At 37.1% G+C, this 13466-nt stretch overlaps 1 long non-coding RNA gene and 2 pseudogenes across 3 annotated transcripts; 1 reads left to right on the plus strand and 2 right to left on the minus strand.

The window, feature by feature from the left end:
• The first annotated feature begins 1452 nt into the window (after positions 1-1452).
• Positions 1453-3052, plus strand: LOC114305803 (expansin-like B1; annotated as a pseudogene). The gene is made up of 4 exons (XR_014335447.1): positions 1453-1634; positions 1775-1881; positions 2209-2534; positions 2680-3052. The product of XR_014335447.1 is annotated as an expansin-like B1 (transcript).
• Positions 3053-3282: 230 nt separating this feature from the next.
• LOC114303222 (histone-lysine N-methyltransferase, H3 lysine-9 specific SUVH5-like) lies at positions 3283-6539 on the minus strand (annotated as a pseudogene). Its single transcript, XR_014335446.1, has 3 exons — positions 6290-6539; positions 4629-6187; positions 3283-3703 (listed from the first exon to the last, which is right to left on the minus strand). The product of XR_014335446.1 is annotated as a histone-lysine N-methyltransferase, H3 lysine-9 specific SUVH5-like (transcript).
• A 732-nt stretch (positions 6540-7271) lies between these two features.
• On the minus strand, positions 7272-9950 carry LOC145795136 (uncharacterized). Its single transcript, XR_014335448.1, has 2 exons — positions 9818-9950; positions 7272-7890 (listed from the first exon to the last, which is right to left on the minus strand). It is a non-coding gene; the product is annotated as an uncharacterized LOC145795136 (long non-coding RNA).
• Between the last annotated feature and the right edge of the window lie 3516 nt (positions 9951-13466).

Raw genomic sequence — 13466 nt, forward strand, 5'->3', positions numbered from 1 at the left:
CCCTACACATCAAATTGTGACACTTAACCTCTTATACTTTTGGTCAAGTGTCACTTTGACTCTTCTGTTAGTCTCATTGTTAACAGAGATTAGTTACATGAAAAACATGTGAGGATAAATTACACTTTGCACCCCTGCACTTTATGTAAAATCTCACTTTAGTCCCTACACATCAAAATTATGGCTTAGCTCCCTAAAGGATAACTTCCGTTAGCCTCACTATTAACAGAAGGGCCAATGTGACACTTGACCAAAAGTGCCAGGGGTTAAGTGTCATAATTTGGTATGTAGGGACTAAAGTGAAATTTTGTGTAAAGTACAAGGGTGCAAAGTGTAATTTATCCCCAATTTATTTTAGGTTGCATTTTAGATTTACGATTTAGATAGAAATTTGCAAAGAGAGGAAAAAGTGAGTTATAAAGAAAAAAATTGAATTCATATATCATTCATATTTTTCTTACCTGTATTTTTCTTTTCACAAATCTCTACCCAAATGTTAAATCCAAACGCAATCTTAAGATCACCATGCTTAAATAAAATATATGCTCAATTTTATATCAAAAAGAAACCGTTAAAAAAGGGTACAACATTTCTGAGTGGGAAGCAATTGCCCCCCTACCAATAGTAGCACTTCCTACTCAGCAACATCATGGAATAGAGAACCAAAAACTAATACCAAAAGTACAACAAATCAAAGGAAAAAAATATCAGAAATGATAGAGACCCCACAAACACCTCACCCCAACAACCCCACACATACGAATCAGAGAGATAGGAAAAGAAAAAATAAACAAAATAAACAAAATAAAAATAAAAACACACATGACCAATCACAATCATTTGGGGGTCATGGGGTCTCCCAAAATGGAAGTCCCAAGTATTTTTCAAAAAAATATATTGAGTACTACTTGAGAATGATGTCCTATAAACTAGCTAGCTAAAAGTAGCAAAAAAGGTGACAGAAAAGTTAGGCAAAACTCATTTGTCTCACTGCTTATTGATAAAATACAATAAGTAAATCAAACAAAACTGGCCGTGGCATGGCATGCGGGCCGAGGACGTGTCATGGCATGTTTGGTAACGCCGTGGCAAGACATGCGGGCCGACGCCGTAGGAAGGCATGCAGGCCGAGGCCGTGGCACGGCATGTTGGCCAAGGCTAAGGCATAGTGCCTCATCCTTTAATTATTGGAATTTTTCCATAATTTTTTGACCATTTTTATTAATTTTTATTATTTTTTAAGTATTAAAATCGAAATAAATTAAAATAAAATATTTCCGGCAGCAAAATATTTTTTTAAAATTTTTTTTATGGTGTATTAAATTATTTCCTACAACTTTCATGTCTCTTAGTGGAAAAGAAAAAAGGCGGCGACTCTCTCATCCAGCCCTCCTGACTTCAACTATAAATATGTGATTTCATATGCGAGCTTCCCATCCCCAAAATCTTTCCCTTATTCATCATCTTCTGAGATAATAGATCTTATTAAGAATAAGAAATGGGTTTTGCGGTTAAGAACTATTGCTCTCTTCTCTGTGTCATGGTGCTTTTGCCTCTAGTTTGTTACTCCCAAGATGCTTATGTGTGCTCTAGAGCAACCTATTATGGTAGCCCTGATTGCTTAGGGACTCCAAGTATGTATTCTCTCATATATATACACACATGGTACTAATGTATATGTGTATTAACAAATATATATATACATATGTATGTACATTTCTACATTGATGATTTATCTACGATGATTAAAATGTGTTTAATGATGTTAAATTAGCTGGAGCCTGTGGGTTTGGTGAATATGGAAGAACCGTCTATGATGGAGGCATGAGCGGGGTTTCCAGGCTGTACAGGAATGGAACTGGCTGTGGTGCATGCTATCAGGTAATTCAATTAAAAAACAACTTAATCTTTTTGAAATTTATTTGAGCTTGAAAGTAACAAAGAATGAAGTGTTGGACACTTCTAAAAGTATATTTGGAAGGATATGCATAGATACTGTTAGGTTCCTACGTAAAATTTCAAATAAAACAAATAAATATTTAATTGTGAGGCTTGTGACTATGTTGAAGTGCAACAACTTTAAACTATATGCCTTTCTTGAAGGCAAGAAATAGGCAGCCAATTGAAGTTGCTTCAGAACAAATAAAAAAAGTAGCTCCCTTATTTTTGTGTCTACAATGGAAGTTATTTGTTTATTGACAACTACAGGTTAGGTGCCAAGTACCACAACTTTGCACTGAAGATGGAGTGAGGGTAGTGGTGACAGACTATGGTGAAGGGGACAAGACTGACTTCATCCTAAGCACTCGCGCCTACTCAAGATTGGCTACTCAAGATTGGCTCGTCCCAACGCAGCCTTGGATTTGTTTGCCTATGGCGTGGTTGACATAAAATACCGGAGCATTCCTTGCCAGTATACAGGTTACAACCTCATGGTCAAGGTTCATGAGCACAGCAGGTTCCCTAAGTACCTAGCCTTAGTCATGTTGTACCAAGCTGGCCAAAACGACATCACCGCCGCAGAAGTGTGGCAGGTACAGTCTTCTAAACAAATTTGGCGAACTGGGTATTGTAAGCAAGTTGTCTTGTGTACATATCATTTTAAGGGCAACCTAGTGACGAGGCTCTTGCTAAAGCAGGGTCTGAAAAGTCTAATAGTCATATATTTTCTTGAGGCAGGCGGATTGCCAGCAATGGAGGGGTATGCGAAAGGCCTACGGTGCAGTATGGAACATGGCTAACCCACCAGCAGGGGCACTTAACTTCAGGGTCCAAGTAAGTGGCAGTGCAGGGTTGAAGTGGGTGCAGCTGAGTAGTGTGATTCCTAGTGAATGGAAAGCTGGGGCTGTTTATGACACAACCATTCAGCTTACTTAAGCCCTATTAAACTCCTAATCCCAATGAAAACAAATATATCTTAGTATATACAGAGTAGGAGCCGCTTATTAATTATTTCCTAGTAGTTTTGATTAAGTGATTAAAGTTATGTTTGCCTACGGTGTTAGAGCTAGTGCTCTTCACCTTTCTCAATAAAGAATCGGATTGTGTACTATATTTATTTCACATGCAAATAATGCAGCTAAAAGAGTGTGGACCCAACTAACTCTCAACCCTATCCAAACTCTTGGTGATAGTCTACGATTTTATGGTTAAAAAATAAGAGTTAACAACCTTTTAAATAAAAAATTTCAAAGGCCAGCTCACAATCAAGCTAATTTGCAAAAGAAACTAAACAAAATGCCGATCTTATGTAAGAGTAAAGGGTATTGCTATTGCAAGCAATTTGTCACTCCTAAATAATCATCACGTTAAACAAATATGAGAAACATAAAGTTGCAACGCGGAAACACTACAAAAAAAAGTCACTTACATCATAACTCTTCCACAAAATTCACATGTACAAATTCCAAATCAGCAAAACATGAAAAAAGTGCCATCATTCCAAACTATAGAAGGTTACCAGGTTAGCGCTTCAGAATTCTCTCCACAAAATCACTAATTCAGCACGTGTCATCAGAAAACAACTTGACTACTTGAGAAACCACTGTCAAAAAACTGATGTACAGACTAACGTTTGAGCTACCACTACCTCAGAATATGATACGAACGAACCAACTATTTTAACCCTTCTTTCAATTCTCCTCTTGTGTGCTTCCATCAAAAGCAAGTCTTGCCCATCTAAACAAGAACCATAAGCAAATCCCTGAAAATTAAGGGATGAGATGTAAAGTTTTTGCATTCATGAATTAGATTCTATATTACTTTAAGCATGAAGAAAATTTTATGATTTGTGAGGGCAGCCAGTTCAAGCAAATAGAGTTGAAGTTATTTCTGTACCGTGTCTTCCCCAGAGGATTACGCTACTTTGTGAATTGGCTAGAAGTAATATCACTTTATATCTATAAAGTATGATCATAAATAAAAACCAGTAACAACATGATTTTGGGAAACTATCATAATGATAATGACATAATTAGATAACTGTTCAAGGTGTCTACATCAAGAAAACATGATCACAGATGAGAGACATAAAAATGCTGGAAGAAAGACCCTCAAAGTTACAACATGCAAAAATTAAGACATAATATCTTTTGGTTTGATTGAAATAACTAATAATTTCAGAAACATGGAAGAGGAAGATGATGCACACAGCCAATCCCCATGGCAAAGTTACAGTGCTGCAGGAGTACAGTAGCCTGTAGCCTGTAGCCTGTAGCCTGTAGCCTGTAGCCTGTAGCCAGTGACAAACACCCACAGCAACCTCTCAGCCAAGGTTGCCTCCAACCCAAATGACAATTTGGAGGTGCAAAGTATGGGTTACATGTAACTCAATCACAGCTCACATACATACCAACAAGCGCAAGGAGATATTGTAAAACATTGTATATTGTAATCTGTTAAGGTCCTGCAATCTTTGTTTATGTAACTTTATGTCATCTTGAAAAGTTTAGCAGTGTTGGGTGTGTTTCAGTTCATGAAAATGATAATTGTCTGTATGTGTGCATCCATATCTTCTTGTTTCTGTTGAGGCATCCCAAGTACATGCTGAAACTAATTCAATATACAGCCTAACACAGAGAGTAGATAATAAATCAAGTTCCACAACAAAGTAGTCAACGAGAACTTACATTAAGACACAAGGAATCTCTACTTCTGGAAAACCCCAAACTTTGTTCCCTGCATCAATACATCCTGCCAGTGCACTCTGCAGCACCACAATAGCAGCTCTTCATCTTAACATTTCCATTCAAATCTCGAACCTGATTGACGAAGTAATTATAGTGGTAAGTCAGCTCCTTCAAGGGAGGAATGTTTTCTGCAGCAAAGAGCATTATGTGGGGTTTACTCTTGTCCTCGTGATCATAGAGGACATTCTGAGCATAAAGGTTAGGGGAACAACTATGGTTGATGAACCTCCCCACATTCCCACACTCTGCTGCATCGATTGTGAAACGCTCATCCTCCACAACTTCACTAGAACTTAGCTGCACAACAGGCTTGAGAGTCAAAAGTCCACCAATGAGAGAACAGTCACTGAAATTGTGTCCGATATCAAACAAGTATTCATCATTTTTTCTTTTTTCAGCTTCCTTGTCTTCAAGAAGCTCCCCAATATACTCGCATATAAAACTTCCTGAAAGAATAGAAGTTAGGGATCTAACACCCCAGACCCTTGACTTCGTTTTGAAGATTTCAAGCTGTATTTTCATGCCATGCTGACTGACTTTATTATAGCAAGAAGGAGGGCATTTGCAAGAAGGACCACACTCATATACCAGAGGCTTTGCTTCAATGATCACCCCATTGTAGTTGTATGGAATCTTTCCTCCATTATTGAACATGCGTGAGCATTTTTTAGAGTCCAAGCATCCACCGATACAATCACAACCCTTGGGAGCAGTAGGGCAGTACCAATCAGGATATTTCATCTCAGTTATATAATTGAATTTGGGTGGTCTCTTATTGTCTATGGTGTTCACAGCACAAATGGGAAATAACTCTTTCCCTCCTGATATATCACCAACACAAAGACCATCTCGAATTTTAAATCTTTTTGATTTCTTCACTTCTTTCCAAGCAAGCTCTGGTTGGCCTGGAATTCTCTTCAACTCGAACTTAAAAAGCAGCTTACCATGTGGCCCTACATCATGCATGTATCTCTCCAATGTATACAAGCCATCATAAGTATATGTCAGAACAATCTTGGCTCTTGCATCCAAGGTAGATAATTTTGTCTCTTTAGAACCACGGATTACCCAAACAGGATTCTTTGCTGATATACTATTTTTCAGAGCCAAGTTTCCTTTTTCAAGTTTCTGGCCTTCAGGTTGTTGTTTATCCTGACCAGTTATATTTCCTCCATGACCAGAGTATATTAAAACATCAGGGTTGTCCAAATCATCTGCATAACCACCTAAGGCAACAATGCTTGTTGCAATGATCATCCCCGCCATGTTTCATGTAATCAATACCAGCCTGATAGAGACGATGAATGCCAACAAGAGCAAGCTCCACCCTGTATTGAAACTCATCACCTACATCAACTCCCGACACTGATCCTATTATCTGTTTGCCTGTGTTAACTTCTTTTCCTTTAGCTCTGATAATCTGTGCTGCTTTCAGATCAAGCCTTCTGCTCAGGTATCCTTGTTTCTTCAAATTTGCTTCTTCTCCTTGCAAGAGCTTCCTACAAATAGCTTGGAATAGACGTTGTGTTTCCCTCACTTTGTACTTTGTTACGCACATTACCATGACTCGAGCTATCAAGACCAAAAGGAGGCAGAATCACCTGAAAATCATGTGGTCTCTGACCTTCAGGGGAATCTTCATCTTGCTCACATATGGAAAAATCTCCCTTATCCTTGACAACCTGTGCACCTTTATTTTCATATGAAGCCTTTCCAGAAGGAAGCAATTTCTTCTTCATATCCCTCTGTTTGGCATTTGTATCTCGAACATCCCTGTCCAATTCTTCAATGCCAGTCCTTGCTGCATTTTTTCTTGACGACAACAAAAAGCCAGTTTGCTTGCTAGTTATTGAGAAGGGTGGGTTCCTTATCAAATGGTGATTTATTTGATGGGAGTTCTAACAAGAGGTCATTATACAATGGTTATTGCACCTCTCCTGGTGTGTTGCTTAAGTACAAGAAGCGAAAAGTTTATGCTGTTCACCATTTTGCTTGCTAGTTATTGAGGATGATGGGTTCCTTATCAAATGGTGATTTATTTGATGGGAGTTCTAACAAGAGGGTGTTCCTATCAAGCCACTTCCTAGAGGCTCAACAATAGGGGACAATTCAGCCCCATTGACCTTCCCAGCCGCAACCACTACCTTCCCCAACAAATCACTCAATATGTCGGGCAATTCCAACTTCACCGAACTTTCCACCAATTGACAAGATGATGATTCATTCCCCATTTCAGAAGCTTTGACACAATCACCCTCTACAACTTTCACCATCTTTTCATCAGCCACCAAATTCTCTTTATCACCCAGTGATGCTACTACCTCAGTATCCTGGGGCATCAGATTAATAAATGAAGCATTCTGTCCACACCCATGCGGAAAATGGTGAACAGCATAAACCTTTCGCTTCTTGTACTTAAGCGAAACACTAGGAGAGGTGCAATAACCATTGTACAATGACCTCTTGTTAGAACTCCCATCAAATAAATCACCATTTGATAAGGGACCCATCCTCCTCAATAACTAGCAAGCAAACTGGCTTTTTGTTGTCGTCAAGAAAAAATGCAGCAAATAGAAGAATATGTGACGAAAAGAAATACAACAAATGGAAATCAGTGCAGACAAGCTGATGAATATGGACAGATATGAACGGGAAAGAGCAAATAGACAAAATTCATGAGATGTATCTATACATTAAAGGTACGAGAAGCTGTGAAACTAAACAAATTAGAGTTGAAATGTAACCAACAATAAATTTAGAACACCTAATATGTTAGAAGTTGCAGTTTTGGTCAAGAGAACACAAACTGATTAGAAAGGACACCAATCAACACAAACTGATTTGTGTCCGTGACAGTACTTGAATGGAGAGAGTTCTTGCATACCCATTATTTTTGGTAATAGTGGAAATTTCAAATTTGCCTCGTGGTTTTCCTCTCTTTCATTGAAGGTTTTCCACATAATGTTTGGTGTTCTATGTGGTTATGTATTTTTTCTTGTCTCTTTAATCCATTGTTGCATTCTTCAATTCACACTTGATAGTGATTGGAAGCATATTTTCCTTAGAGCCAGCCAAACCCAGAACAGAACTGATCTTGGTTGGTTCTCAGTTTTAGACCCTAAACCGAACCAACCCAACTCGAGGAAATTCTAGTTGGATCGGATTTGCCTCGCACGTCTAATTGTGTTGTATAAAGCTTGACCTATTCATTGTTTTATTTTATTACTATAATGCAAAACAATAGAGACTTATCTAGTATCCACATGAGACTTAGTGATAACCAATAACATTCTATTATATAAAGCATACAACTCATTTGGTGTGAACTTTTGTCATACAATTTTGATTACCAAAAAACTACAACAACCCTATATTTCGTTCCAAATATTTACTTTTGCATAGCGGTTATTGTATCGACTAAAAAGTAAAATCAATTGCTACCCACTACACAAACACAGACTCTCTCTTCACTCTTACCCACCCATAATCTCCATATTGACAGTTTCAAGTGCATGCGGTGTGCCCAATTAAACTATAAAACTTATAAAATTTTGTATAAGCTTTTCAAGGATCGGTTCATGGGTTAGTTCGGGTTACCAGTCACCAACCCCACACAGAGCCAAACTGAATTGGTTGAATTTGAAATTTTCTGGCATATAACTGAACAGAAACCAATGCTAGAATTGTAGAACTAAACCAAACCGACCGTTGAAGGCAGGACTGGTTCAGTTCACAGTTTATTTGGTTCTTTTGTGCACCTCTATTTTTCCCAGATGTGAAATAAAACCAATTAGGGTTCAAATGCAACAAAATAAATTATGTTTGGAATTTACCAAACAATAAAAGGATGCCTACCCATTCTCATAAACAGTTGAAATGCTTTTTAAGGAGACTAAAATACTGTCAGCTAGAGCACCATTCGACATTGACAGCATTCCCAACAATTAAAGACAGAAAATTGATTGTTTGGGTAGGGGTGTAAATGAGTCGAGTGGAGCCAAACAATAAGTTGTTCAAGTTTGACTTGAACTTAAAAATTTTCAAAAATTGTTCTAACTTGACTTGTTTACCTTCGAGCTTTTAATTGAACTGGTAATGAGCTAAGTATGAATAGCTTGGTTTTTGTAGTATATAACTAAGGCATCGTTTGGGGAGTTGGCTATTTTAGTTTTTGACTATTTTAGTAGTCTAAAATATTTGAGTTTGGAAATATGAATAGATTTTTTTTAGTTGAATGTGATGTTTAGGCCAAAAAGAAAAAAATAGCATTTGCCAAACAAAGCCTAAGCCAAGACAGTTAGTAAGTTATTCAAGCTCCACTTAAAAACTTAATGAGTTTTAAAACATATTCCAGATAGACTTGCTTCTATAAGGAGTCAATTTGAAATGGCATTTGACAAACCGAATACAAGTCGAGCTCAGAGTAGCTTGATTCGTATTATGGCCTACGTTATGGTGGCTAAAAAACGAGCATAAATTATTATTTTTTTAAATGAAAAAGGAAATTTATATATATAAATTATATTTTTTAAAAAAAATAAAAAAAAGGAAAATGGTGCTGAGAAACAAGTGATTTACGTGAAAAGAACAATGGCAAAGAGAACCGAGACAGTTCATGCCCAGTATTGATGCATCCTAAGCACGCGAAGACGCAAATTTAACAATATGCAGTTCCAACCGAACTTGAAATGACTCATAACCCATCAAATAGACCACCAATCAACAATAAACATGAGAAATTAACTGATTGGAAGCTGAGAAAGTAAAGAAAGCTTAAACTAACACTAAAAATCAGGTAAACCAAGTAGAAACGCGAAAGAAAACGAGAAATGTAAAGTGATTGAAATTTAACAATATCCAGTTCCAACCTAACTAAAAATGACTCATAACCCATCAGATAGACCTCCAATCAACAATAAACACAAGAAATTAACTGTTTGGCAGACAAGAAAATACTAACGAAAAAAGAAAATGGATGAGAAAGTAAGAAAAAGCTGAAATTAGCACTAAAAATCAACTAATTATGTAGAAACGTACAAGAAAATGAGAAATGTGAAGTGATTCAAACGAAGATTAAAATTAAAACAAATCACAGTTAGAAGAGTAAAAAAAATGAGGTTTAAATCAACCTGATTTTGAGAAGACCAAGAGATTCTTCGAAGGACTTAATGGTGATTCGTCGGTGGACTTCTGCAGAGAGTTGGGATCGAAAATTTAGGGTTTCTTGGTGGAAAATTTATAAGCGTTTCTGGAAAGAACTCCATGAGAGAGTGAAGGAAAAGTTTATGCTTTATATGGAAAATGGGTAGTGAAAGAAGTTAATTTTCATTTGACCACGTGGCACGAAATGAAAACGGGATTATTAGATGTGTGTAACTGAAAAACCGTTGCGACGTTTCAGCAAGACGTCGTCGATCAAGCCCGATTACGCGACTGATTGATTTTAATTAAGAATTTAATTTAATTAATTATAAATTGTATTTTGTTTAGGACACTCAACTAGAATTCCATTGGCTTAATCTTAGATATTTTTAGTTAAAAATATATTATTTGTCCATAAGATATGTCTATCTTTTCAAAATTTATCCGTCTATATGTCTATTCAAATGTCATATATTTGTATATCAGCGAAATTTCAGAGCACTAGTGTTCTAATGAAGCACTAACGACATGGTAAGGAAAAAAAAATCAAAACCAAAACATCATATCCAGGGGATGAGATTCACTGCTAGCTCATAAGAGATGACTTTAGAGCTCAAGAATTAGAGCTCCAAAGCATTTTTCTTTGTATATATATTACATATTAATTTAATTATTTGTTTAAATGTCAACAATCTGTATACGTGTCACTTATCTATTTATATATTTGTTTAATATCATCAATCTATCCACCTTATTATCACCAGCCGCGGCCGACCGCCACTACCACCACTACCATCAGCCATCGGTGACTTTCAGACAACTTTTTTAAAAAAAAATTTGATGATTTTTCTGACGTCAGTGAATTTTCGATATGTATCCTTACCACTTAAAAAAAAATTAAATCTTAAACTAAATAACATATGATCCAATAAAAATGATCTTTGTACTAATTAATTCTTTTGTTTACTCACCTTACAATGTTTGTTAACAAATTCATCTCTGCTCTTTCTTTCTTTCTTTTTTTTCTTTTATTTTTTTATAATATTTTTAGTATTTTAGGAATGTATCATATTTAGCAAAATTTTTAAATGAAAATTAAATAACCTTCTAAACAAAGCTAAAATTTAACTCATTTGGTCGTAGAGCTCACCTCGGTTTACATAATATAATCACATTGGTTAATCTAACATGTGTCTGTAGTGAAATTGTGTACATAAATCAAATAAATAGATTCATATTGAACAACTACTTTGAATTTCAAAATAAGAACATACTAAAATTTACAGAAATTCATAATAAAATAAAACTAGTAGTAGGAAGCAAACCAAAGCCTGTGTGATACCACAGTGTCCTTAAAACAGATTAGCCGCCTCACCATGGATGCTGAAGGTATGTCGACTTCTGTCTCGCAGGATACGACTGTCAAAACCAGCTAATGCAGAAGCACCTTCTGAATAGCTTCGACAAACTTGATAATGGTTGCACTCTCTCTAACAAGAACCAAAGAAGGGACTAGCAAAAGAAGATAGGAAAATTTTCTTTGGTGTAAAACCATCTCCAACTCTTTATCAAAACACCATCTCTATTTTCCATCAAAAAAAAAAAAAAAAGAAACTTTCAAAACTTACATATTTCAAGTTTGAGGGGAAAGGCCTCTATTTATATAAGTAGGGGAATCCCTAGCCATAAAGGCTATACATCAATAGGTTCATCAAATGCCATTAACCATGGCCATCAATTCTAGCCATTAGGGCTAGAGTTACAAAAGTTGAAAACCTATGGCCACTAATATGGTCATCAACTCCATCATCAAAAGATGAGAGTTACAAAGGTCTTAACCTCCCATGTGCTTAATATATATAAATAAATATGTATATAATGATGTTTGAATAAACCAACTAGATGGGTCACACAATGGATACCAATGTTGGGTCACAACCCGATCCAAACTCAATTCTCAAACACATGCACAAGCTAAGCCCAACACAACATAACTTAGCTCAAGCTTAAGATTAAGTCCAAGTCTAAGTCCAAGACCAAACCCAACACATGCACAAGCACAAGTACAAGTCTAGGCCCAGTCTAAACTAAGACTAAGTCCAAATCTAAGCCCAACTTTTATTGATGTTCACTTTATGAGACAATTCTCATTCACACCTCAATGGTTTCAGCCCATCATTTTTATATTGTGATCTTCTCACTTGAGAGAATGCAAAACTACTCAAACCCACCTCAACCAGCGGTTGGGTCCCACTTTAATTTCAAATTAAAGTTGTCGAAAAACCATTATTTTCCAATAATCCCCCACATGAATAAAATTGGCCGAATAAAGAAAACGGTCAACGCTTTACAACAAAGACTCAGAGAGAGAGCACACAAAATAATCCTTCATCAGAAAAGGTAGCTGTTGGCCTTGAACCTTTCGTAGTGAAAGCCTATCGGATTTACTGGCTGACCTGTGAACGTGATGTCTTGAACTATTCTGCTGTTTGCGTAAATCGAGACAATAGACCTCACACAAGAGTTACTCCAACCATTATTCTTGTTCTCACTGGTGTGTCCGGTTTGGCCCTGGAACACTAGCCTGATTCAGTGAGTGCTTTTAAAGAATTCAGCCTTGTGAATTCTTAAAGAAGCGGCCCCACTTCGCACTCACATAGGTGACCTACATAAGGTATCTCTCTATACCACGGTTGACTATTCATAACACTTGGGTCATTAAAAGCATCAACTTAACCTCCCACCCCATAAGGTATCACTGTATAAAGGAATAGGCATGAGGGTTTACCTCCACAGTGACTCATCCATTACACGCAGTTAGGTTGTCCCTTTGAACCTAGATCTTGGGATCTCCAGTCAACTAGGTTAGGTTTTCCATTCTGGTAGCATTACTCAAGGCCATAACCCCATTCCTCTCGACGACGTTTCTACTAACACTCGAGTTAACCCTTTGGTTAGCGGATTTGCAATGTTGTCTTTAGACTTTACATAGTCTAGAAAGACAACTCCATTTAGAGAGTAGTTGTCGTATGGAATTATGTCTATGACGGATACGTCTAGACTTTCCATTATATATATGACTCTGTGCCCGTCCAATCACCGATTAACTATCACAATACATACAGATAGCAGGCACAGGTCTCGACCAACGTGAAATATCCTTAACAAATTAGCGAAGCCATTCAGCTTCTTCAGTTGCTTTATCCAAAGTAATAAACTCAAATTCCATCACTGATCTCAATATACACGTTTGCTTGGAAGATTTCCAAGACACGGCTACCCTTCCGAGGGTAAACACATAACCACTAATGGATTTGGAGTCCTTTATGTCAGTGTAGACGTCCCCAAACGCCCCGGGAGTGTAAGTCCCGTTCTGTTCATTTTGGGGTCACTACAGCTCAGGACTCTCAAATTTGTCACGGTTCTAAGTCTGAACCAAAGAGTCCAAATCCGGCAAATCGTTTTGAGAAAAACAGATTTTTGAAAGAAGTGTCAAACATGGACTGCTTTGCCAGATACAGAGTCGCCACCTAAATGTTTTTTTAATGGGAAATTTAGGAAACCCTGACTCGGTGCCAAAGGCCACGTGTCCGTCATCACCAAAGTTGCCTCGGCTCGGGAACTTGGGTACGATTG

Source organism: Camellia sinensis, chromosome 7 (assembly GCF_055761805.1).
Source record: "Camellia sinensis isolate YWXY chromosome 7, ASM5576180v1, whole genome shotgun sequence".
Classification (NCBI taxonomy): domain Eukaryota; kingdom Viridiplantae; phylum Streptophyta; class Magnoliopsida; order Ericales; family Theaceae; genus Camellia; species Camellia sinensis.